At 37.7% G+C, this 27,938-nt stretch overlaps 1 protein-coding gene across 1 annotated transcript in view; it reads left to right on the forward strand.

Annotated features, from left to right (window-relative positions):
- Window positions 1-27,938, forward strand: part of GREB1L (GREB1 like retinoic acid receptor coactivator) — a 235,760-nt gene that overhangs the window by 82,400 nt on the left and 125,422 nt on the right. Inside the window, exons 2-3 of the mRNA XM_036322498.1 lie at window positions 13,724-13,825; window positions 27,010-27,117. The gene's annotated coding sequence lies outside the window, so the exon portion shown is untranslated. The remainder of the gene's footprint in view (window positions 1-13,723; window positions 13,826-27,009; window positions 27,118-27,938) is intronic.

The following is a 27,938-nucleotide window of genomic DNA, read 5'->3' on the forward strand; positions in this document are numbered from 1 at the left end:
AGAGGTAAGAAATAGTGGTTTAAATAAAATAGACCTTATTTTTCTCTCACCTTTAAAAAAATCCCAGGAGAGACAAACTAGGCCTGAGATGGTTACAGTCTTTTGCTCCAAAATGCATGGCTACTGTTCATAAATACACCTGGTGGTCCAAGACTGATAGCTCCAACGATCTTGTCCACAGTCCTTCCCCATACTCAGTGGTAGTTTTATATTCTTTATTTTTTTATTGTTTATCTTCACCTGAGGATGTGTTTTTCATTGATTGTAGAGATAATGAAAGGCAGAGAGAGAGAGAGAGAGAAATATCGATGTGGGAGAGAAACACGGATGATTGATAGTTTGCCTCCCATACAGGCCCCCGACTGAGGATTGAGCCCTTAATCTAGGCATGTGCCCTGCCCAGGAATCAAACCCACTACCTTTTGGTATATGGGACGACACTCTAACCAACTGAGCCACGCCAGCCAAGGCTTAATAGTCTTCTTATAAAAGTGAATGTGCTGGCTAATCATGTAGTTTAGTGAATTAACCATGTTGCTTTTCATTAAAATGTCATATTGATTTTATTTCTGCTTGTAACACTTTAGTGCATTGTTAATACAGATCATCTTTTAATATGATATAATAGATACCAACAAAACAATAATATGAGAATAAGACTGCTGCTACCTTCTGAAAAGGATTTGTGTTCTCTTTGACCTGACCCTCTAATGTATGAAAGTGATCATTAAACAAGTTCTTCCCACTTAGAAACTTCCCTAGCCATAAAAGAATGGCATTAACTACCCTGTTGTTCTTCCTGACTCTTTCTCTAAACGTGCTTTCATTTCCCATTTGGCACATGTAGCCTTTTGGCAGATGTCTGCTCTTTTTTCTTTTTTCACCTCATCGTCTCATACTTACAGACCGGTCTAGCCACAGACTCCAGTGAGCCTTTCAGTTTATGAAATAAACCATGACACTTTGAATTTCTGGGGCAACTGTTAAAAATTAAAATTTATAGTAGGAGTCATGGGATTCCTTTCAAAAGGAAGTAGAAGTAAAAGAATACCATATTTGAAATATTATTTTCCTAAGGTTTCAATCTATTCTTAAATTCCCTTCTGTGGGGCCCAGGAGTTAGTGACATAGGGTAAAAAAAGAACTTTGGCCTGTGATTCTACAAAATTACACACACAGAAACAGGGCAATACTTCCTTCATTAGCATATCCAAATAAATAGCATGACATTTACTTAAGTGCTCAAACTAGAAACTTCTCAGTTACCCTAGATTTCTCCTCCCTTCCTTACATCTTCTCGTGGGTCACTAAATTCCATCAGTTCAACATCCTACATAAGTGTTAAACAAATAGTCCTTCATTGTCTTTTACCAAACTCTAAATCATCTCCTTCCCAAACTCTAATTTCTGACTGTTGCTGTTACTGTTCCCTTTCCAATGTTTTCCTTTTGGTCCGGTGAATTACCTTTTTGAAAAACAAATTTGATCATGTCACTCTTTTGTCTATAATCTTTAAGGTTCCCCCCGCCCGCCCCTTTATCTGTTAAAAAAACATTTTTTTAAGCCTCATTGCTTTTCCTAACCTGGCTTCACTCTCTAGTCTAATTCCTGCCATTTTGCCTTCATGCACTCTAGGGCTCAGACATGCAAAGTGGCACTCACTTCTTTTTCCTCATAGTTCCCCACCCTTTCTCTGTCATACAAACTTCTGCTCATCTTTGAAATCCTAAGGGCCACCCCCTCCTCACGCCCAGGCTTCAGTGTTCTTGAGCACATTAAGTGTGTTCTCTATTACACAGTAAGTAGTTTTCACGTCAGCCCCTCTGAGCTGTGAACTTCAGGATGGTATGGTCTTATTCCTGAATGTCTCCTCGGCACCTCTCAATGCTTGGCACGTACAGGAGCAAAATAAACATTCGTTGAAATCAGTGGAAATCAAAACAAGTACAGAATGTGCCTTGTGTATCCCAGGAAGATCCCAACCTGCAAACAGTGCCAAGAGAGCCAGGAAACCAGGTGGTAAAGCTGAGCCAGAGGAGGCGGAATGAGGCCCACACACGCCTGCAGTGGTTCAAACAGAGGCCTGAGAAATTGTCTGTTTCCAGCCCTTGTGTCACCCTGGCCTGCCCTGTTCTTCTTTACTTGTTCTGCCTAATTTCCTCATTCTTCCCACCCCCACCCCCACCCCTACCCCGGCCCAATCGCTCAGGAGTGTCTATTTAGCTGAATCTATTGGGCCTGCTCCTTAGCCCTGAAAACTCCCATATTGCATGTACATTTGTGCGTGTACATATGTGTCTCAAGATAAACTCTCAGAAATAGAGCTGGATATGCCCAATTAGAGTGTTGAATGGGGCAAGGGGTGGGCAATAGTAACAAATAATAATTAGCTGTATGTGCCAAGTTTTTGCCAAATGCCAGGATTTACATTTAAGGCAGAGAGAGAGAGAGAGAAAGGTGTAGGCATGATTATTATCTCTACTTTGCAGATGAGGCAACTGAGGCAAAGGGAGACTGAATTATGTGCACCCTTAGAAGTGGTGGAGCTGGAATCCAGTCAATGCATGTCTTAATCCAAAGTCAATTCTGTGAACACAATTATAAATATTTGTAATGGACCACATTACAACTGAGCCTTTTCTTATAAAGATATTTCTGAAGGGCAAAAGACTGAAGTTTTTGGGGTTTTTTCCTGAGCCTTTGTGAGCACAAGAAGGTTTTATTTTGTTTTGCTTTTGGCTTTTTTGTTAGACTTAATTTTTTAGAGCAGTTTTAGATTTATAGCAATATTAAAAGGGAAGTACAGAGATTTCCCATACACACTGGTGGGTTTTTCTCATTAAGGATTATTATAGGCAAGAGGATATTGCTATGGAACTTAGACTTGAATTTCACAGACCTCATTGCTTTTTCCCCCAGTAGCCCAACCTACAAATGGTAGCCTAGGGGAAGAGGAAGATTCGTCTGATCCTTCCTGGATCTTACACAACTGGCCTAGGGCAGCACTAATAGTCTCTTACTAGTACTCAAGTTCCATTCTAACCTGTTAGTAAGTGTTCATTGACCTTGACAAGATGCTGTGTACAGTGTATAACAAGTATACAAAACTGACAAGGATTGGTTCTTGTCCCACTCCCCACCAAACACAATCCTGTTGGGAAGACTAGTCATTCACAAAAGCGCTGTGAACAGTGATGTGGAGCTGTTGGTGATGTGAGCCTTGAGAGATTCTGGGTCCTGGGCTAGAGAGGGAACACTTCAGAGTCCACTCTGGGATGTCTGCCTGCATTCCCCATCTGGCCCTCTCTTCTGTGTGACTCTCACTACCAGCTCATTCTCTGTTGGTTTCCAGCTTCTCTCTACACAAACTCTGTTGTTATATTCTACATTCAAAATGCTTAGCGTTTCTCTTTAGCCACAAAGATTTTCCCAGGTCTGTATCCTGTATAACTCGGTTTTCTCCCCCTAGGTCTTCAAAGGGGTAATCAATCCTGAATATAGCTTTGTCATTTAGGAAAAACCAAAGCTAAGCCTCTCATTGCAGAATATGTGGGTCTTGGCTAGGGGCCAGCCGTCAGTTGTTCCTCTTAGCTGGAGGAGGCAGGTCAGCTGGAGAAGCCCTGCGGTGGGTCAGGCTGGGCAGTCTGTCCTAATAACCAATCCAAGGCGAGCACCCATGGGTTGGAGCCACCAGTGTGAGGGCTAGCCCCATTGTTTGGGAATTGGAAGGATAAACAAATATTTTCAGAGGGTGCATCCAGAACTGAGTAGTCAAGGTCACTGTGGTGCAGACAGAACTCATAGTGTCAGTGTGTCCTGGTGTCTGGGCTCTAGTGCCCTTTTTTTTTTTTGGCAGCATCTATAAAGAACACAGAGCATGCGGTAACCTCTACTGTTGATACTGGGTGTTCTCTGACCAAGTTTAGTGAGATTTCTAGATCTGTTCCCGTTTTGTATAGATTGCTTTGGAAGTGGAGCCAGGCTTGCATTTTCTGTGGGCTGGGCCTTTGCCCAGTGTGCTTTGCTCCCCCACCTGAAGCTGACCTGTACTGCTCTGGTTCATTCATTCCACCCAGGAAGAGGCGGGTGCTCACAAGGAGTCTCAAGTGGGCTTTGTTTGTTTTGTTTTCACAGATGGGGTTAACAACATATAGACATACCTAAATCTCTCTTTGAGAAAGCTTTACGGTGATGAGTCTGAAAAATAAAAATTTAAGGTAGTGTTGGGAGCAAGCACTTTCTTCTTTGAAATACCTGATTTTTTTTTTTAGATAGTAACATACAATTTTGGGTGTTTCCTCTCCCAGTCTCCACCCCGATAGCCATGATATAGGTAAGTAGTATTGAATGACGGTTAAGATGAAAACTATCAGACTTTTCTTGTGTTTTTAATGGGAATGTCCATCAATATACAGTATAGTATATAATACTTTCAACAGTACATATCACTGTTGCATAGCTTTGAGAATTTTCTTCTTTTAAAGTAGACATCAGGCTAATTTATCTGTAGAGTTTTTATCTGGTTTCAAAATCAGTGCCTTGTCATTAGCAAACTTCACTTACTAGTTTTAGTCAAGTCTAAGCTGCACAATGGTTGAATTGGTGACTATTATATTTGTTTAACTGCTGTAAAGTAAGTTTGCAACAATAGATGCTTGCACTTAAATAGGCCTGCCGAGCATTGGGGCCCTATCAATCATGCAGAGATTTCCCTCCTGCTGTCTCTTCTGATGGACAATTCTGCTGATGTGGATATTCAAAAAGAAGGGATCAGGAAGAACAGATGATGGATAAAGACAATCTTCTGTCTTGAGAGGAAATCAGAGAAATCCTTTTAAGGAATTTCTTTGTCATGGTGTCAGAAGATTAATTATGCTCGTGTGAGAACAGCTTTCTCATTGGGTGAAAAGAGACATTATCCTTCTGACTTGTGACAGAAGATTTTCAAAGAAAGAGAGTTAAAGATTTCAGCTACTCTGAAATCTTCTTATTCTGTTGTCTCCTCAGCATTCTCCCAGACTGGTGGATTACATCCATGACATTGTGACATTCAACGAGTAATTAATGAATTGGGAAATTTCGTTTCAAGCAACTCCTCCTTCTGTTCCTTATGCAGATCTCTTTAGGGCTTTAATATCTGAGTTAGAACAGTTAGAACATCAGATTTTAAAATAACATAATAATAGTATTAGGTGTAAATAGTGATAATACTTAAAATAACATTCCAGATAACCTCTCTAAACATAACAAAGCAGTATTTAGAAAGGTCTTTGAAATTTAAGACAAAATACATTGCATAAAACATAACAATAGGACACAGACACTGGGGGGGTGGGGGTTTGTCCTGGGGGGGAGGGAGTGGGGGGGGGTCAATTGGGGAAGAAGGAGACCTATGTAATACTTTGAACAATAAAAAACCCATAACAATAATTGTTTCAAATAATTTTATTTTCCAAATAACCGTATTTAGAAAGCTCTTTGAAATTTAGAGACAAAATACATTGAATAAAACAATAGGACAAGGACACTGGGGAATGTCATGCACACACACGTAGGTGTTCATTTATTTATTAATGTATCAAATGTTAATATGATGTATGGTGTATTATTTTAGTAGCTCTGTGAGTATGTATGACCAGTGGCACACTTTTACATTCGAGCCTTAGGAACAGATTTGTAGTGACCATCCCACTATAGACATTCCTTCCCTATTTTTCTTGGGCCCCCAACACTAGTGCTGTGAAATGGTAGCTACACAAAATAAGAATCAACTACGAGATTGCATGGAAAAAAATCTTTAAATTGAACATTGTAAGTTTTAGCCGATGTTAGTAATTGTAAGTTTTACAGTAAGTGTAGTAATTGTAGAGCAGGATTCAGATTTTTGTGAGAGTCAGAGCCAAGGCCAAATGAGTGAGTCTTATTTTAGTTCACACCTGATCATGATACTTAGATGAATTGATTTAAGTTCAAAATTTAGGATTCTTGGGTTTTAAGCAGGATCTAAAATTTTATATATTACCAATTCTATTTGCAATTTTAGTTTTGAAGATGATAAAGGAGTAATTTTCGTGAAACACACAAAGTGTTTAAAAAACAATTCCAGGGAATGAAAGTCTGGGAGTCGATGCAATCCCTATTCTCCTCCCTTTATAAGGAGGGACATCTTGCATTTTGCCTTCCTGAAGGAAAAGTCGTCTCGCTGTGCTACTCCTGCACTCTCAGCAGAATGAGTTAAATTTTGAGAGGGCTTTAATTAAGGCTAGAGGTGATTCATCTCAATGACATATAACAATTTGAAGAAAAAACTGTTTACTAATTAATAAAAAGTATAGCCAGTGATAGAAAACGCTTCTCTCGTTGTCTTTCTGGCCCTGCCATTAAAGGTGAACAATCGATTTATCACCACCAGCTGCATGAATTCAGTAGAATGGAACTTCAGGGTTTCTCCCTCCTAAACCCTTGCTGAGTTGGTCTGGCACTACATAAAAGTGGGTCATTTGTACCTAAAATGCATTACCAATGCTCCGTTAATCTTAGTGACCATGTTCTCTCCTTTCCTGCAAGAAGCAGGATGAGGGCATATTGTGATGGAAGAAGGGAAGGTATGTGTTTATTAAAATGGATGTGTAAATGAATCACAGGGGAAGGTCATTTAATATTTTGTAGCCTGGCCTCTTTGATAATGAACATGTAATCAAAATACCAGCAAATGCTTTGTGGTGTATTTTATATTATTTACTAGGAGCATATCATAGCTTCAGGCATTAGGAAGAATGTTTCAACAATTTGTGAAAAAGATAGTGTGCCTTTGGATAGATACCAAGAAGATCTTTAGTCTAGAAACAAATGGTGTGTCAGACCAAAATAATGTCAGAAGATAGTTGATCCAAGGACAAAAGATGCTTTTTGGTTATGTTATTTTACATTTAAAAGCTCTATCACTCTGCTTCTTATACACAAAGATTAAAAGGGAAAAATAAAGTAACTGAAGACGTGGGAATTTCTCAGTTGTTAAATGAATCTTAGGAAGACCTTGATTAGAGTCTTCATAATTGCTTTGCAGTTTTAAAATAATTTCCTTAATAAATCGTTTTCGATCTAAACAGTGAGAGAATGCTACACGGGCAAGGCTGCACTGACCTTCCCTCTTGGTCTTCTCTGTTGATTGGCAGGTTTCAAAGGTTAAAGTAGCTATGGATGAAATGTAATCATTAGTGACTTGGTTCCTTTCCAGATCCCTCTGGAAACAGCAATAGCCAACTTTTTCATTTATAAAGAAAGGGGGCGGGTTGGGGGGGGGGGGCGCGGGCGGGAGAAGGTCATTCCCTGAGCACTTTGGAAAGGGAAGCAGCCGCAGTCTCCTTCCTTCTTGCTTAAATAAACAAGCTAAATGGAAAAATAAACTTTACTTCTTCACATCTGGTACAAAGCTTCCTCTTCTGTTGAAAGTTCACATGCTCCCTTTGCTATGCCTGGTCGTGTGAATCAGGTGTCTTCCTTCCTTCTGTAAAGTCACTTAGGAATAAGTGCAATAAGAAAAAACCCTGACTGCTTTAACAGTCCAAGAACATCATTACTAAGCCCTGGAATTGGCAGTGACATCAGGTGAAGTTCCACCCAGCCTTCTACATGTTAGTGGGAAAGCAACAGGACCGAAGGACAGTGATGCAGCCAAAAAACTTAAGCCAATTCTCTTGTCCTCCTTACATCAACTCATATTTTTATTGTGTGCCTGAGCTCTACTTAATGCGACCGATTTTTAAAGTTGTTTCCCTTTATGGCATACGCTGACGTTGGCAAACCAGAGCAGGATGGTTCAGGCAGCAGTACCATGATTGCTGAGGCACACTGCCATTTACTAACCAGCAGGATAATGCTAGTCATCAAAATTTATCTTCGCAGACTTCTCAGAACTCCCCTTTCTTCCGGCATCTATTCTCTAGGGAAATGCTTTCATGATGGGTATTTACTAATATTGTGATCTTTGTCTTGCTTTTCCGTGAAATAGGAGTACCGTTTGCAGCCACCTTTACCTCAGAATTTCACAGACTAGACACCGCTTAGTACATAGTTGAACATTCCACAATATGAATGTGAAGAAATAGACCCTGCATGTATCATAGGATCCAACGATCATTACTTAAAACTTGATTCGAAACCATTTTGGAGGGGAAAAGTAGAATACAAAACCTACGGGCGTTGGGGGTTTTTTCTTTGCATCCTTAAGCATAATGTCATCCCAATGTTTTTATGAGAACAATACTTCTCAGGAAGTTGTTGGAATTCAATTTGCTTGTTTTTAGTGCTCTAACCTATTTTTTTTTTTTTTTTTAGGTTTCACAATTAAAACCTAGCTGATAAACAATATTTAATTTTTTTTATGCTCTAGTTTCTCGATAGGGCCAGCCTGAAAGGAACAGGTAAAGGTCAAGCAGGCACCCAAGAGCAGGATGCCACAGGCACCCAAGAAGTGGTGGGAGGTGGACATGATACTCATCCCAGGAGCAAGTTGCTGTTGTCATAGCAAAATGTCCTTTCCCGACTCCTGTGCTCTTCGGTACCTCCTTGGAGCATAATAACAGAATGGCAGGGGGCTTCATGGGTACCATTATTGGTTTGTTTTCATTTTCCAAAGGAGGAGATTGATGGCAGAGCAGACAAGTAACTAGTCCTAGAATGAAACTGCAACGTGTGTGGTTGTTTTTTGTTTCTTTTTCTTTTTCATGTGTTTGGCTGATTGTTACACACAAGCATCCTGTCTAACAATCATACACAATTTTAATATCTTCTCTTTTTTTAATCCAAACAAGTGGTTTTCAAACTCTAATGTCATAGAATCATCTGGGGTTAGGGTTGCTAAATCTGGCAGCCCTTTTTGTGGTATTCAAAATGCAGATAGATTCCCGAGTCCTTCCCTAGAACCAGTCAGTGGCTCAGACCTCTGAAAGAGAGGATGCGGAACCTGCACTGTAAACGTGTTCTTCGGGTAACTCTGACCCAGCCTTTGAACTAGACTTTGTGAGAAACACTCATCTAAATGATTCCAAGTTCAAAGGGTATCTCAGTATCCACAGTGGTTTCATCAAGAAAAATCAGAAGTAATTGCAACCAGATTTTCTGGTTTGGTACATTCAGATCAAATATAGCAAATGCTGTAGCAGTTGTTGATACAAATGGGAACATCCATTCTATTCTTCCACACCATGACTCCTGACTTATCATTCAGCAACTTCTACCACCCCCCCCCCCCCCCACCCCCCCCCACCACCACCCCCCCCCCCCCCCCCGCCTCCCGTCATCACCATCTGACCCGCAGTGATTTCCAGAGCCCCTCTGGGCACCTGAGTCGGCAGGACTGACCCACTCCGCCTCACTTGACTATAGGTTGTCTCCATCCATAGCTGTGATTATTTGTTTCTCCATGTTGTTTCTTCCTGGGATTCTCCTTGGCTTCTTCACTTTTTATCCGAAAATAAAGAGCATTTTGTCTTCCAACTTACACCATTGGTCCACAGACCTCAATTTCATTAGGAAGTTCCTTAACTTTTGCTTCTCAACAAATATTTTCCCAGGTTAGGTAGTAGAATGAAAGGTTATAACAGAGAGTGAAGATCTTATTTCTGGATGAAATTTTGCTATTCTGAGTTAAGTCTTAAATCTATCTTATTAGAAAATTTAAAGTTTAAAAAATGCCAATAGTAAAGTCAAAATTTATTTAGTTATACAGAAGCATGTAAGAGTGAGCTAGGAATCCCAGTTTCTTTAGGATGACTTATGTAATCGACCAAAAATAACTTCATAATTGTTTTCAAATCTAAACCAAAATTTTTCGATGTCATTCTGACCTAGAAATTTCTATTTAGGGATTTTCACAATTTGTGTAAGTAAACTCATGTTTAACCAACTTGATAGTCATTAGTTCTCTCGTGAGTTATAAATAAAATTATGATTATAGTTTGGACCACTTCCCATATTCTTTTCTGTTACTGTAGAGAACATAGTGTAACTTAGCTTGAAAAACACAACATATAGGGTTTAATGGATGTAGGTTAGAATCTCAGCACTGCCAGCTTTGTCAAACAAATCACTCAAATTTCTGGACTGTATTCTCATGTGTAATGAATACATTATGTATCTTGGAATGTTATTGTGAGGATTAAATGAAGTAAAGTGTATCAAAACTCCCAGTGTAGTTCTGAGGTGAAAATTTGGGTTAATTAATTTATTTATTGTTTTTTGTTGTTAATCCTTACCTGAGGATATTTTTCCATTGATCTTTTTAGAGAGAGTGGAAGAGAGAGGGAAAGACAGAAAGAAACATTGATGTGAGAGAGACACATCGATTGGTTGCTTCCTGCATAGGCCCCCAAAAGGGCCAGGTCGGGGAGGAGCCTGCAACCAAGGTGCATGCCCTTGACTGGAATCGAACCTGGGACCCTTGGGTCCACAGGCCGACGCTCTATCCACTCAGTTAAATCAGCTAGGACAATTAGGCTTAATTTAAATGTTGGTTGCATCTAATTACAGGAAACCTTTCTCAACCTTAGATGAAGATAATATTTTGTAGGTCTGTTATTTTTATAATTTTTTCTTTGACTGACCTAAAACTATCACATTCCTATATAGAACTAGACCCTCAGACATTATAATCATTTCATTTTTATTCTCATTGCTTTTTTTTAATCAATAAAGGATACTTTATTGATGAACCCAAGGGTAGCTTATCCCTTTGGCTTTTGCCTTACTAAGTGGTATGGGTTTATTTGATTGTATATCTATTTTTTGCTTCCTTTGAATGCTCCGAAGATCCCTGCCGATTCAGCTCATGCTCCCTACTCTCACCCGCAGGAGTTTATGATAGAGGAATATAATGTGGTCTCCACCACTACAACCCCTCACATGGCAGCACGATAGAAAAAAACATTGGTTCTGGAGTCAGAGAAATGCATTTGAGTAGTTGGCTTATGAGTATTTATGTGGGGGATAATCTTAGAAAGATTAACTGAGATAATTTGCATGAAAGAGCTCTATAAAGTATAAAAGCATTATTTTTCATGTGGCTAAGCATTTCTATAAGGAAGAGTATAACATTTATTGTATGCCTAATATATGCCCGGAGCTTCACATACATTATCTACTCTATAACTCTGTGAGGTAGGAGATATTATTCCCATTTTACAGGTAACTAGCCTTAAGCCAAATGACGGTAAAGTAGTAGAGTATATTTTAATCAGATTTGTTATTCACCACACTGCCTGTTTTCATTGGAGCAGCAAAGCTCAGGCCATTGTTGGTCCTGCCTCTTGGCTCTCAAAGAGAGAAGGAAGGAGTAGATGAGACAATGAGAGGAGACTCTCCATGTAGATAGTCAGCAAATAAGGAGCTATCTGAGAAAATGCACTGCTACTGACTTGGTAGGGCATATTTCTGCCACTGTCTGTGTGACAAAGCTGAAATGGCCAGAGAGGCCACAGCACTGAGAAGGGTTTCTTCAGTGGAGAGTTTGTTGGGTGATGGTAGGGGGAGGGTTTGCTCTTCTGCAACCAACTTGAAATGTGGCTCAGCCACATGTCCCTTTACTTTCTTTCCCCTCTGTCAAACAAGAAAGAATGACTTGTATTTTTAGAATAAATATTTTAAAATTTTAAACCTTATTATAATTTTTTTATTATATCATTTTAAACCTAGAGGCGTGGTGAAGCCAAAAAGCTCATACTCATTGAACTTTTCCAGTGTTCTTCCACTTGAACACAAATGAAGTCAAAGTTATCAACTGGCCTGAAGGCCCCAGCTGACATCAGACCATTAGATGTAAATTCTTTCCCTCTGTGTCAGTGCTGCCTTGCTTATGGCCTTGCTAGGATTTGACAAAACAATGGGAGTATCTCTCAAAGGGAAAGTGGGAGCTAAATTACTTTTGTTCTTAGTGAAGGGTGATTATTATAATAAAAAAAAAACTGAAGAGAAATTAATTTCCAAACAGTAGAAATTATTGGGAAAGGTTTTCATTATTATACCTCAGTTTTGGCTTTAGGCTTTTAGGACTATTTAAATTATCAGAACCATTTTTATGTATCTGCTTATCTGCTGGGTCTCTAAATACATTTTTAAGATTTCAGGATGATTGATGGTCTGTATACCTGAAAATGTTAAGTGAAAGGACATTTGATCAAATGTTACACATATTTGATCAAATATTATCAAATAATGCCCATGTCGTATTCTTTTTCTTTTCTCCTCACCTGAAGATATGTTTTTATTGATTTTAGAGAGAAAGGAGAGAGAGCGAGAGCAAGAGAGAGAGAGAGAGAAAATCGATTGGCTGCCTCCCATACACGCCCCAACCTAGGTATATGCCCTGACTGGGAATCTTACCCGCAATCTTTTGGTGTATGGGATGGCGCTCCAACCAACTGAGCGTCCTGGCCAGAGCAGTACCCATGTCTTCTTACAGGGCTTTCAGTAAGTAATTATTTAAATTTTACACCAGTTATTAGGCTTAGCAATATGGATACCTTATTGAATAAAACTGGCAAATAATGTTGAAAGTTATTAAAGTTATTTAACATAATTCCCTAACCCCCTCCCCAAAAAAGAAAAACAAAATTAAAAACAACAAATCTCAGCCTTGTCCACATGGAAATAAAGGTTTTTCTTCCACATTTTCAAATTTAAGCATCTGAATTGTATTTGAGTTTGAACTTTGCAAGCAAAGCAAAACAAGCATGTGAAGTGATGGAAATTATACCAGAGCCTAATGTTTTGCTTCTTTTCATTTTGGCAATTCATATCCAAAAGTGTTACTTATTTTCTTTGTAAGTGATGCAAAAATGAGGAAGAAAAATCACTTACAGTTGGAGAGATCTGAGTTCTTCTGGTTGGTATTTAAAGTAGCACTTGTGCGCAAAGTGGTAAAATTGAAATGATGGGCATAACAAATTATAAAGTTGTTACAGGCCTTTAAAATGTCAGGAAGATTAAAAGGGAAAAGGCTGGTCATGGATTTTGATCATGAACACATAGTATTCAAGAACCATTTTTAGGTCCCAGCTCTTCTAGGCCTCACTGCTTCAAACACAATTTAGGTGGAAAAATTTTTTTTAAAAATAATTATACATAAATACCTGATGATCTAATGAAGACAGTTTCTTAATGTGTCAAAATGAGTTCTTTGTATCTTATTTGAATCCTTTGTTGCCTTCAGCTAATCTGCTTTAGGGTTCTGAAATCCAGGCATTTTACAATGCAGACTCCAGCAATGGCATTCACTTGGAATGCTGCCTTTTGTTTACCAGCTTTCCCAGACCCTCATGGCTTCCTTTGGTCATCTGGTTGGTGTCTTTACTAATGTGATTGGTACTCCTGGGCTCTGCAGGTAGCCATGGACCTTTATAAATGGGATTTACAATGGGACTCAACACCCTGGCTGCTAATGAAGGCAGCCACAGGGATTTTTTTTTCCAATCTGTTTTCCAAAAGAGTGAAGGGAAATTGTTTGCTGGCTTTGCTAATTCTCCTTGTTTTCCGTTTACTTAATTTTTACAATTGACTTACTAACTGTGGTGCAAAAATACAAATATTTTTGTTTAGGGGGTCAGAATGTTTCATCTGCGGCCCTTCCTGCCAATCACTAGAATTGTTTATTATTGAACCTGGAAAGAACAAAGTAGTCTCTGTTTAAACTCAAACAATTTCACCTTCATCTGTTTTTGTCTTTCAGGAGATTTTTGACCAATTTGGTTATTTTAAAAAAAGAAAGTCCATGACGGGGAGCCCTGGACTCTAGTACCAGCCCTGATACTTCATACTTCTAAAATCTTGAGTAAGTCACTTATACTCTTTGATTGCTCATCTAAAAAAAAAAAAAGGTGTTACCAAGATACATACAGGAGCCAAGATGATGTTTCATATTCTTCCAGCTTTCTGCTCTTTTTACTACCAAAGTAAACTGTGGTGCCCTTTCATTTGATTTTTGGGTACACCTACCATGGAAAAACATACTTTCATCTGATAAAATGCTTTAACCAGCAGTCAGAGCAATAATTAAATATAAAGTGTCTGCATCGTCAGTTTTGAAGTCCTCTGCTTTGTAAATTTTAACTCAGTTTTCTAGAGAAAGGATTTATTTACCCATTTTCTAATAATGAAACATGGAGCCCATGTTTTAATTGCTCCTTATAAGGCAGTCATTCTCAGATGTGGTTTAAAGGTCTTCCAGAGGTCATGGATTCTTTGGGATTTAGAATGAGAAGGGACATCAGCAATTGTTGTGTCCAATCACTTGAGTTTTACTAACATGGACTCAAAAGGCCCAGAAATGCTTAGTAGCTCACGCATGGTAACAGAGCCTGTAGAGCTGCCAGGAAGGCCTAAACTCCCAAGACAAAACGGCTTGTACAGGGGCGGTGCTGTTCTACCTACCACTTAATGAAAAACAGGATGAAAGGTTAAAAAGGAGGGACTTTTTATTCCAAATCTGAAAACTTAAAAATCACTGCTTGATAGTATTAGGTAGTTAATTTCTACATTTTAGCTTCCAGATTAAAATCGATGCAATCCCACACATGTTTAATGAGGGCATAGTGTGCGCAAGACACTGAACTGACAGGATGTTCCTGTAGGACTGTGCAGAGTCACAGCTTCTGCCCCTCAGAGACTTACAGATTCACTGAAGACAAGTGTACAAATAGTGCCGTGCATGTTGCTGGGAATAAAAATGATTTAAAAAACACAGGTTTTTAAAATCTCAAAGGACTTTTTGAGGACTTCCAAGTCCAAACAGAGATTGAGTTAAATAGAACCGGATAGTTCAAGTGTTCATTAGCAGGTCAAAGGTAAATTCAGAGTGCTTTGGGAACTCACAGGCAAGGCCTTAAGTCAGATTCTGAGACAAGAACTGGTAAAATAATAAAATTTTGGCAAGGTTTCCTATTCTCGAGTTAGTGATTGTGACTGGAGAAAATCTCTCAGGCATGCAGATTGATATCATTATAAATTCATTGTCCCTAACCCGAAATACAACCCAGTTGTATCTCTGACTGCTTCGGCTGAGTCCCTCGCCTTTATCTCTGATCAACTATTCCAAATATAACTCTGTTCTCTGCAAGCCTGTACCCACTGCGGGGTGCTCCTCTCACTTCTAGAAGCTCCTAAAGATTCCCAGTAATTACCTTGAATTCAGCTGACCTATATGAACTAGTGATGCCAAGTGCTTTATCTCCAAACCTGCTTCCTCCTGAACTTCACATTCATCTATGAAGTTACTGCTCGGTATGTCCATCTGGATATGTCACAGTGTCTCAAAATCAGCGTAGCTAAGGCCTGCATGCATTACCTTCCATTCAAACATGTATCTTCCTCCTCAGAGTGCCCTTAATTTGAGAAGGTGCCACCGTCCTCCCCAATGTGCATTTTAGAAAAACTTCCTGGCTGGAACATGCCAGATGCAGAAGGAATATCCAGTTAGGAGGCTGCAGCAATCCAAGCCTCGGTACTCTTTGTCATAGGACTTAACACATCACACCAAGTTGCATGAGAGATAACATAGCCAAGTAATTAAAAACATGCTTTGAAGTAAGATGATTCTGTGTCTGATTCCTGGCACCACCATTTATCAGCTAGCCAGCCATGTGACCTTGAGCAAATTATTAAACTTTCTAAGACTGGGTTACCTCACCTGAAAAACCAGGGCAATAATAATAAAATTGTCATAAGGTGTCCTGAAGCTTGAATGAGATACGTATCACGTATGAAGCTTCCAGCACTGGTATCCCTAACTAAGATCTTTGAGGGCAAAGACCATTTCTACCATTGTATCTGCAGGAGGAGGCACAGAAGAGGCACTCAATAAATATTTGTTAAATGAATGATAAGGAAATGGCATGCTTGAATTGAAGTGCTAACAGGGGCGGGGGAGCGGGGGGAGGGGTGAGAAAAGCAATGCAAAGTAGAGACCTAGGCTTCATTGTGAATCCTTTGCCCATGTCATTTAGTCACCAATTTCTAATGATCCCCTTCCAGCTTGCCACCAGGGGAATCTATTCAAAGCTAAAATAGGAACATGTCATTCCTTTGCTCAATACCTTTCTGTGTGGCTCCTTTTTAGGATCCAGTCTCAACTCCTCACACCTGGGCCTACATTGTCATCTTCCTTAATCCACTCCCTCGATCACTAGTGGTAGTCGAAGAAGGCCAAATTGCTCTTCTTGTCTTCTGAACATCCTGTGCTATTTCAGAGAGATGCTTGCTTGTTTTTTTTCAACACCCTTCTCTCCTGTATCAGTTAGGATTACATTTGTCTGCAAATGACAGGAAACACCAAACAGCAAGTTGGACATTTATTTCTTTCCCACAAAAACGAAGTTTGGAGGCTAATTTCTAAGGCTGATATAGCATCTCTGCTCTCATCAGGGATCCAGGCTCCTGCCTTGTAGCTCTGTCATCGATGTGCAGCTTCCATCCTTTCCCCCTCACCCTCCTTTACCCCCTCTAGGACCTTATTCCATTAATCATCCCCTCTTTTCTGTACCATCCCTTTTCCTTGAGGGAAGAATCTTATCCTATAAGCATCCCTCCTTGTAATTACTCTTTTTCCTATAGCTACCCACTTATTTCCACCCTAGTTCACCACACTTTTGAAAGAGTGATTGCTGTATGCCATGGCACATTTTCATCCTTGGTCCTATTTGACCTCTCTTACCTATTGAAACTGTTGACCACCTGCCATTTCTCCAAACCGTCTTGTCTCCTGACTTTCACAAGCCTGTTGGTTTCTGGTTTCCTTCCTATTGCTCCTACTTCTCCATCTGGTTTGCTGGGTTTTCCGCCTCCTTTGCTTGACTCTCCAGTCTCGGTGTTTCTCAGGCTTCCCTGCTTGACCCTTTTACTCCAAAACCTTTGTCTACAGCAGCAATTCCTGGGTAACCTCACCACTACTGATATCACCTATCTGTGTGGCAGCCATCTGTCCCCAGGCTCTGTTTGTCCAGACCTACTCCTGAGCTGGAGTCCTGGATTTCTAACTGCCTACCAAAAGGGCTTCTCGTCTCCATTCCTTTCAACCCCGATGATGTGCATTCCCATCACCTCTTCCTACACTCTTGCAGAAACCTTTGATCTGGTTTCTAATTCAGTTTTCATAATACTCCCAGAGTTATCTTCTATTTTTTAAAAATCTGATTATGTTAATTTACTTTTTTGAATCTCCCATTGGCTTTCTCCCGCTTTTAGGTATAAATTCAGATTTTTAATTTGGCATATAAGGTCCCTTACAGACTGGCTACAGCCTACCTTTTTATTCTCTTGCAACTCAACTCCCAGTATTTTTAAGGTACACTGTGCCTTTAACATTGTATTATAGGTGTGAGGTCTTCCCAGTTCTGTTTAATGTATCCTTTAAAGCCACCCAAATGTCATCTCTTCTCTTATATTTTCTTTCTTTGTCCAGACAGGATTACTACTTTCTCTGTGCTTTTATAGTACTTTGTTCCTACTTCTAGTGAATATTTACACATTTAAAAATGTATTTACCTCTAGATTGGGATCTCTTTGAGATAGGGACTGCCTTTATCATCCTTCCTAGCACCGTTCACAGTATTTCATGAAACCAGGAAATAAGAATAACTTTTACTCTAAGAATAATGAGTTTTGTTTTGGACATATTGAGGTAGAGGGGACAGCAGCAACTCAGAAAAGACTTTATAGCCAAATACATAGATGTAGGAGACATCAGCAAAGACAATAATAAGCAACTGATTGGATCCCATGTTTTCCAAGTAATGATTAAAGAAAGGTAAAATAGCTATAGAAAGTGGGAGAAGAGCTGGTAGTGGGAATTCTTGGATGGTGGAAGAAAATCCATTAACATCCCTGCTGGAAAAAACCTGCATTTGATATTTTTGACTAGGGTCCTCTCCCCACTACCAGAAGTATGCAGCTCTTCCACTAACTGAAAGTCCAAAATCCAAAAAAAGAATGCCTGAAAAGATGTCCTTTCTTTCTATGTCTTCTAGGATTAGAAACTACTTAATCAAAAACTTCATCCTAGGCTTCCGTTGGCTACTTCAGACATACCTTGTCCATTCTCCTCCTCTAAAATCTTCTGTTTTTGTGGTGTGGTATGGTGGTGGTGGTGGTAGTAGTGGTGTTTATGCCCTTTGCAAAAGCTAGAGTGGGTAGGATAGAGTGGAAATATCTATTTTGTTACCCTCACAAAATTATAAATAAGCTGAAAAAGCTTTAGAATCTTTCTTAAATTAGAAAAAAAAAACATCTTTGAGGATTTATTTAAATAGATGTTTTTCCTTACCTCTCTCCCCCTCTATTACACTCCTTCGCTTTCTTAGTGCCTCTAGGAAATGTAACACTGGCTTATGTAGATTTTTTAAACAGGTGAAGTGAGTTACATGTTTCCATGCAACTGCTTGACATTTAAAATTTTGATAAATTTAATTTTATGAAAATTGAAACTGCATGGGAAAATAAATCCATAAACAAAGTCAAAAGGCAAAATGGCAAACTAAGGGCAAATGTTAGAATTCATATCATGCCCAAAGGACAACATTCCAAGAATATATAAAGAGCTCCTATAAATCAAGTATAAAACCAACAACCAGAGAATGAAATTTAAATTAAGATGAATTGAAAAGATATTTAGTTTCATTCCTAATAAGAAAAATACAGATTAAAACTACAATGAGGTATCATTTCTCATCTGTATCATTGACAAAGATCCAAAAGTAGATGCTATTCTATATTGTTGAAGGTATAAGATACATAAATTGATCATGGGCGTGTACATTGGTTCAACCCTTAGTTCATCCCTCACTTAGCGCCTCATAACCAGAATTCCCTCCAAACCAATTTTATGTGCTCTTGACATTTTACCGCTTGATGTAGACCTTAGGAAACTGTAATTTAAAATGTTTCTAATGTGTGGATAAAATGAAGACTGCGTTGGGTCTGCTAAAACAAAACAAAACAAAAACAAGGCAGTTTGGCAGTATCTAACAATATCGAAACTACATATTGTATATCCTTTGACCCATAAATTTCATTTTATGCATTAACCAACTAGTGCTAAGTTAGTATGTATTAATTAATGCAGGGTTTATTATTACAATATTTTGAGTAATAACAAACATCAGAAACTAATTGTGCAACAACATTAAGGGACTAGTTTAAGATAATCATGGTATATACATGCCAGGGAATTTTGTGAAGCCACAAAAAAGAACGAGAAAGATTTTTACTTGCTTATATAGAGAGCTCTCCAAAATATTTTTACCTTAAATAAGTAATGTCCAATAGAGTGAACATGTTTAATTTGTCTTTACTCAGATATGCATTATATATATACACCAATAAAAGAGGTTTCCTGTTACAAGAGACTGTGGGACGACAGTTAAGGAAACACTTTTTACTACTTTTTACTTTTTACTGCTAGATTTTTAATCTGGTAAATATATTATCTACTCAAAAAATAAAAGGAAGAATTTTTTAATCCTTAAAATAAAAGTATTCTAAGTACCCATAGAGGCATGGTTTCCACACTGATTCAATGTTGGTAGGTTTTACCTTGAAAATATTTGTGATATCATTATGTCTTAAGTGCCAGCTATATACTGAGACCTGTGCTAGATGTTGTGGTGGTTAAAATAATAAAGATAAATGTGAGCAAAGTAAGAAACTGATGATGACTGGCTGAAAAGTTAAGTGAGGAGCGGGACAGACAACTTGAACAAAGGCACAGAGATGGATGTGGGATTATTGATAGGGAACAGGAATAAAATCTAATTGATAGGAACAGCCTGGCTGGTGTGGCTCAATGGTTGAGCATTGACCCATGCACTGAGAGGTAGCCCGTTCAATTTCCGGTCAGGGCACATGGCCAGGTTGCAGGCTCAATCCTCCTTTGGGGGGGGGGGGGGGTGCAAAAGGCAGCTGATTGATGTTGATGTTTCTATCTCTCTCTCCTTCTCCCTCTCTCTAAAATAAAAAAAAAAAAATTTGTTTCATATTGCAGTATGATGGGAGATAAGTTTGAATAGGCACAGAAAGATGAATTTATGGATGTTTTAATAATGCTCCCCAAAATTCTGATATTTTGGGGAATTGTGTTATTTATTATTTTGTTTGAGAAATATATTTTTACAATGATTAGGTTTCTCTTTAAGAAATCTAGCATATTTCTTTGCACGTGTACATTTTCACTTAAATCACCTAAAGTTGGGCAATTTAGAAAATGATGTTATTACATATATGTTATTAAGATGATTCCTGGGTCTTATTTTTGTTGTTGCTATTGTGAATGGAATCTCTCCTCCCTCCCCCCACCCCACCCCCCCATTACCATAGTGTTTTCAATCTAGAAACGTATCACTTTTTACCTCCCATTTTATGGGTAAGGGAACAGGTCCAGAGAAGATAGGTGACGAGTATGGTTACAGAGCAGATGAGTTGGTAACTGCAGATCTTGAACATCCAAATTTTATTGTGTTATCTTTTTTTTTTAGTATATTTTATTGGATTTTTTTACAGAGAGGAAGGGAGAGGGATAGAGAGTCAGAGACATCGATCAGCTGCCTCCTGCACACCTCCTACCGGGGATGTGCCCGCAACCAAGGTACATGCCCTTGACCGAAATCGAACCCGGGACCCTTCAGTCCACAGACCAGCGCTCTATCCACTGAGCCAAACCGATTAGGGCTTATTGTGTTATCTGAATAGAAAATCAAGGTGCTTACCCTGTCAAACTTCGTTAAAATGAATACTGTCTTAAGTATCACTTTCTTCGTATCAGATTTCAAAGGAGTAATACACATTTTATAGCACATCTTCAGTTTTTAACATTGTCATTTTGAAACATAGTGTTATGGCTTGAGGAACTGCTTGTCATCTCCATTCAATTTTCTCAAGACCTGATTTCTACTAGACAGGAACTATTTCTTCTTGAGGTCTAAATAGACCTAACAACCTATTGCACTGAGTAAATATTTAATGAAGATTGAATATTTCCTATGTGGTGAATCAATTATTCTTGTTGATTCTCTGAGGAAAGCTTTCTTTTAAAATATAATGTAGTAGGTTAAGAAATTTGTTTTCCTAAATATTGTAATTAGTGCCACACGTTGTTTCAGTGATACAAAAATTCATGTCCCTTAGGTTTTTTTCCAGCTATTTTTCTTCATTTATGTAAAGAGTTTGAATTTTTATGTTATCTCCAATACAATTCTATTATTCCTCGACCTGGTAGCATGCAATAAAGTCATTTGCTGTGAGGGTTGAGGTTTTTTAGAATTTGTAGTATTTGGAACTCTGAAAATGGAAAATATTTGCTAATGAGGTATAAGAATCTTAGTGGTGCATGTTTAATGGGAGGAATATAATTTTATTGGTAAACATCTCCAAAAATATAAGTAATTTTTGTAATTGGCAAAAATTTATATTTCTTGTACTTTTAACAGCCATATATTTTACTCTCTTAAATTTTTCTTAACTGATATTAGGTTTAAATAAAGTGCATTTCTATCTATTGGCCCGTGGACTCTCTAATTTATGAAATTAGTGAAATAGCTTGAAAAATATCAACTTGTGAACTGTAATCATTATAATAGAATCATTTAGTGCAAGTTGCTAGTGTGGCATTCAGATGGAATTTATCAAGAATCAATTATAAAAACAAACTCCTCATTTAAATGAAGTCAGAAAACAACAGGTAGGGAAAAGGATGCTTATATTTTTCATTATCTTTTTACACTAGGAAGTATATGAACATACTTTTGAAATTCATGCCCGGTGACAAAATATCCTTTCGTTTTTTAAGGAATAATTACGTTTGCCATGTTTCACATTTGATAATTTCTGGGAGCTATATTTCAATTTAAATAACTTGACTTTGTTTGGTGTTTATTTTACTAGAGGAAAATTGTGTGAGTGTGTGTGATGACAGTTATAGTACACATTTGATAACAAGGGTATAATAAATCAGTTGAGTCACAGTGGTCTGATATCTGTTTTTAAGGTCTTTTTGACCCAGGAGTCTGTGACCTGTGAAATCTTCATTTTTTGGATTTGTTAAGATATTTTACAATGCAAGGATTTAAACTTAGATGAACACCACTGTGGGAAGTTGCCCGATGTGGCCCAAAATGTAAAGGATATCAGGTATAAACTGGAAAACATTGAAGAAGTTCTGACAATTAACATGTGAGAAGAAAGAATCTAAAGTTAAGGAAGTTTCTTTTCTTCTTCAACTTGCATAAAAGAGAACCTGAAATTTAACCTGGTATTTTCAACGCTCTGATTACTCAGCAGTGAAAGCATTGCCAAGAAAATGTACCCAAATCTTGAGTTACAGATTGTTCTTGCATCTGATTGGAAGGGGCATATGAGTTGTTTATAAGGTATTGCAGATCTAAAGCTGCACAAATGAAGGTTGAGACTTGGGGGAGGGTTTGAGTCAGTGAAGGGAAGCTTCATAGACATTACAGCTCTGTCCAGAGGCCAAATGGGAGATAAATCACCGCTGGCCACCTCTCTTATTATTGAAATGGTTCAGCCCTGGGGTTTAATGAAGGACTTAGAGGTTTTTGAAGTGCAAATAGGATGGTGAAGGGTAAACCCTTTTAGGGTTTCATTTTGATGGATTTTTTTCCTGTGTGGATTTCTGGCACTGACTGTGATCTGGAAGGAACCCTTAAAAAGGAAAAGTTTTGTTTTGTTTTTGATCAATCAGGCAATAAGAACTCTCCACTGGGGTGTACTTTTTCTGCATGCATATTGATCCTATTGTGTTTAAAAGTAGGTCATTTAATTGGGTCTTTCTTGAGCCTTCTGTAATGTAACTGTCATTCCAAAGACACCACTCTTTCTTGCTATTAATGCCAAAGTTTGAGAGTGTTGAAGGATGTGGTACTTTTGGGTAGGAGTTTTGTGGGGTTACTTAGGGTCAGTGTGTTAAAGTTGTCTAAAGATCAAGTCCATATTAGAACAAGACCTTCATATATTGATAAACAGCCTGTAATTATTTAATCTTTTCCCCATTGAGTTATGTAGTTGTACATATTTATTTAATTATTTTGTATGCTTTCTGTCTTGCCAGCATAAAATAAAAACCAAAAAAATTTTAGATTGTGAAATATTTGTACCGTCTTATTTATTCAGATACACTAAAGTGTTTAGGGAAATAAGGAAGACATTTAAAAAAATGTGAAGAAAGAGATATGTTGACTTACCAAGTTGAAAATTTTTCTTTTACTCCACAAGTAATTCAAAGAACAGATATCTTTTAAAACAATTTTTAGTAAAATTGGGATAGGGGGAGTCATTAGTGACTCCAAAAGAATTATAACTTAAAGGCTTTTTGTGCAAGAGTATTAAGTATTTGTCTTAAAGAAATGTCATTGTAAATCCTTCTATTTTGTTAGAAATATAATTAACAAAACTTTTTTTTTTAAGCATTTGGCTCTTTATTTTATATTTAACAGATATTTAGATATTTGTATTACTTACCCCGTTTGAAAATGATAACATTTAGCTGCATCAGAGATTTTCCTCTATGGTGCTTGATATCCTTTGGAAAAACGGGTTGTTGATCTCCGTAATTGACATTGATCACACAATATTCTTAATTGCCTTCCAAATCAGTTTTTGTTTTTCTGTTCTTCAGAAATTTTCCTTCACCGTATTTATCTAAATGTTACACTTAAAACTAAAATTAAGTGGTAGAGTTTACATTTTCCTAATGTTGAATGAAGACTTTAAATAAGATACTTAAAAAACAAAAGAACACTAGATAGCATCAGGCAGAGTCCTCTGCATCTACAGCATCCCTGTCATTCGTTTGTTGCTGGGAGATGTTAAAATGACCTTTCCTTTGTTAGAAAAGAGATCTGTAGTCCTTCCCAGAATCCTCTTGTTAACTGTCTTTTTAACCCAAGTTGGAGGCTGCCTAATGAATGAATGGTGAGCTTTTTTATGAGCTACACATACTGTTGACATTGTGTCCCACGTTGCTTTTTAATTTCTAATGTGTTTTTAATTTGCAAAGCATGCATATGCCTTTCAGAGCAGTAGAATTTGCCTTTCAGGGCAGTAGGATTGAGTCAGCATTTCTGAGTGACAGTATTGCTTTACGCAAACAAGCCAAGTCAGGCTTGAGAATGCTGTATCATGAGCCTTAGATTAACTGAAACACACATGTGAATTTCTCTTTGAATATTGTTGAAGAAAAGAAGATACTTGAGAAAGGCTCCCCCCCCCCCCAAGAACTTCTCTTGCCTCTTAGCAAGTGAATTGCCCCAATATAAAAGCATTGGGGCGAAAAGTGAGCCGCAGAGTGAAAAGGCAATCCACAAATAATCACTCTTTTCTGCCTTTGATTGTGTCAGATTTTTTTGGTGTGTGGCAATTGTTTTCTTTTTCGCTTAGAAGAGGTTTATGGTCCAATGTCTGTCAAGTCAGCCCCTGTCTTGAGGTTGCAGTTGTATTTCTCTCTGGAGTTCCTAGAGGTGATGTTATCTTTTGTTCACTCAGCAGTGTGGTGGTTCCTGAGAGCATCTGTCACTTTAGGCATTACAAGATGGATGGGTCTCCAGTGAACTGCTGGTTGAAGCAAATGGTGAAAATAAGAAAAGACAAGGGGCTTCGGGGTCTGCAGAGAGGACAGACCACAAGGAAATACTGTTTGTTAGAAATCAAGGGTAAGCTGAGCAATAGAGGAGGAGAGAGCAAAGATGGATTATATGCCATTTTATAAGCAACTTGGGAAGCAGAGTCTTTTGGTGGCTATCGTGATCTGAGGGGTCATCTGCATCATGGTAAATAATTCTGTGCTTTGGATTTGCAAAATGTGTCTGGACATTCCCAAAACCATCTGGGAAGAGGGCTGTGAAATTACAAGGATTCGGAATGTTTTATGTGAGGGTGTTGATGTTTGAGGGAATTAGTAGTCTTTTAAAATGTAAAAATTTAAACATTTATTAATCTTTAAGTTTTTCTTTATATTTCATATATCTCTATTTTTTCTTCCTCTATTTCTTTCTTGTGAACAACTGTAGATATTAAGATATTTGAAAAGTTGTAGCCACTTTCTAGCATCCTTACTGTTTATACTGAAACTTCTTTGACAGTTTTTTGCAGAGGGATTCTGAAAATTCTATGCCCAGGCCTTACGGAGGCTGGAGGCAGATTTTAAGTTATTTTAAGCAACCTTCTCTTTAATTTTATGGGCTCTTTGATGAAAGAAAAAAAAATTGTTATTGATCTGTCAGAACAAGGTGGAGATTTTCTATATTTAGAAATTAATTTTGTTGACAAAAGTCCAGTTTGTAAATCCTGCCTGTGTGAGCAAAGGAACAGGAAGGAACTTGGTCAGAGAGTGGAAAAAGGGAAGAAGGGCTTGCGGGTGTGTGTGTGGGGGGGGGGGGGGGGGGGTTGGGGGGGGGGGTAATGTGGTTGAAAAAAAAAATGATTTTGTCAAACTTTTTAGCACTCATCTATAAAAAAGACCATAGGTTGGAAGGCAAAGAAATTAAGATGATTAGAAGCTTTAAGCTATACAAATGGTAGAGTATCTTCCTTCTCTATGGGTGTAAATAATAGATGAAAGAGTAAGAGTGACAACAAAGGATCAGGTCGTTTAAGAGAATGTGTGCAGCCTGAATAGGGGTCTGTGGCCCAGGGCCAAAGGTCTTAGCTTTGAGTGTAATTAGAAGAAAATACTAAAATGTCATTACTAGCAGGTGAAGTGTGCAGCACGTGGCCAAAAATTAGCAATTTTAGACTCTGAAGCTATTAGAATTGGATTACTGACCTTTTTTAAAAATCATTAAGGTCCTTGTGGAGTCATATAGTTTCATTGGCAGTAATGCAGTTTGACCTTGTTGACCATATGGGGTAATCTCGGGTTTGGATGTAGGTAGCAAAACTCCTGACTTACGAAAGGATGTCTATTTGTGTGTGGGTAGATAGGAAATACATGAGTTTGAAAATCTAGGTCTTGCATTTTTATTTGTTCTTTTGCCTGAAGACATTCTTCTGACAATAAGAGAGGTAAGATAAAGATTTTTATTTCAAAATCTAAAATGGTGTTTTCTCTTTTCTCTCTTTCAACTTGACATAAAAGGAGAGTAAAATGAAAACGTTTTTTAAACATAAGTTAATATCACTTTAAATATTTTAGTGCTATAAATATGCATATTGAAATTAGTACATTCTTAGGACGATCTTTTGTTTTCTCTTTAGACACTAACAAAGAAATAGAAGCACTTCTAAGTTATGTATAAAAATCAATGACAAATAGTTTTTATTTCACTTTATGCTTTATGACTATGACCATGCAGTAGTTTAAATTGGCCATAATCTATCTAGAAAACTGAATAATATGTACACTGTAATTTTTACCCAGCTATAAAATTAGAAGTAGTCTAATTTCTTCTAAGAATACACCACTCAAAAGAGTAGGAAAACACTAGCTCTTTTTCTTCTGGCAGGCTTTTTTCTTGGAAATTATTAAAGCATTTGTTTTTAAAAGTAGAGAATAACTTTAATCAATATTAGCTATGTTTATATTTTTTATAGTTCTTTGAGGAGGTAAATTTTGAAAAGCATCAGAGAAACTTTAACAGAATAAGAAAATTATCTTCCACTAGTTTTATTCCTAAAAATAGAATAAAAGTTTTTGGGTTTTTGGGCTTTTAGCATTATGGTAACACCTGTCAAAATGCAGACTTGACAGGTTTATTCATTTTACAGTTAGTGAGGGGAAATCTTAAGAACAACAGAAATTATTTTTGAATATACATAAGTATGAATGAGTATTTTGGGAGTATTGTCTTAAGAAGGAGAAATATCTGTATCTGCCAGTTATGAGTTGTGTAATCTTTTGATAATTCATTTCTCATTGTCATTTCTGTGGAATTGTAAATATTTACACTATTGTGTTCTGGAATATAATGTATTTGTTAAATAATTCATCTTTATGTATATATTTTTATGTTTTTGCAGGTGCAAAAAAGCTTTAAACAAGTAAAATCTAGGCAACAGGCTCCCTGAAGTGTTGACATCCCAACTTAATCATGAACGTGACTCAAAAATGTTAATAAATAAACCAAGGTATTGTACAATTATAATATACCCCCAAATTTTTCAAGACCAAATTTGTTTTATGAAGTTATAGTTATAATTTAAACAAAGCTACAATATTTGGTACTTAAACTGATTAACCAGATATTTCTATGAACTCTCCTTCCATTTCCTCCCCTTTCTGCTTTCCTCTCTCCTCCCCCATCCTCTCCACTAAAAAAGAAAAGGAAGAAAGTATTCAGCAATAAGTTTTTTCCCCTACAACAGCCTCTGTGTTATACCTCCTAAGTATCTAAATTAAGATAATAGAATTTAGTTTTTTATTCCCCTTTGTTGATTCTGGTTCTTTCAAATTGTCTAATAAGTGATTATTATTAATTATATAGATTACTATCCTCTGCAGAAAAAAAAAAAAACAACCAACCATATTCAAATTGGAACCAAACTATCCTGAGATGTATGCTTTTAAAATTTTATAAAAGTGTTTTTTTTCTATTTTTAGAAGGCTTGTAATTTAGAAAAGAAAAAGAGGCGATATTGCCCTTTTTCTCCCTGTGTCAAAGAAAATCAAAAGTTAACTTAGAATTGAGCATTTAGGGGTACTGTTTTAGCTAACCCTCATCTGACAGGGCATAACCCAAGACTGTCTCTCTCCTTTTGGAAGTTACAATGTGCTTAAATAGCCTGGCATTTCCAAGAGAGGCCAAAGATCTTTTCCTCTTTTATGACCCGTCGTATCCTTTTGAGGCCAGCAAGAACAAGAGGGTCATTGCCACTTCAGCCTGGTCCCTGTTGTTCCCTCATGGTGACCACGCAGATTGAAACCTAGTATTGGCGTAACATTTGGGCCT

The sequence above is a fragment of the Myotis myotis genome, unplaced genomic scaffold (assembly GCF_014108235.1).
Source record: "Myotis myotis isolate mMyoMyo1 unplaced genomic scaffold, mMyoMyo1.p scaffold_m19_p_9, whole genome shotgun sequence".
NCBI lineage: Eukaryota > Metazoa > Chordata > Mammalia > Chiroptera > Vespertilionidae > Myotis > Myotis myotis.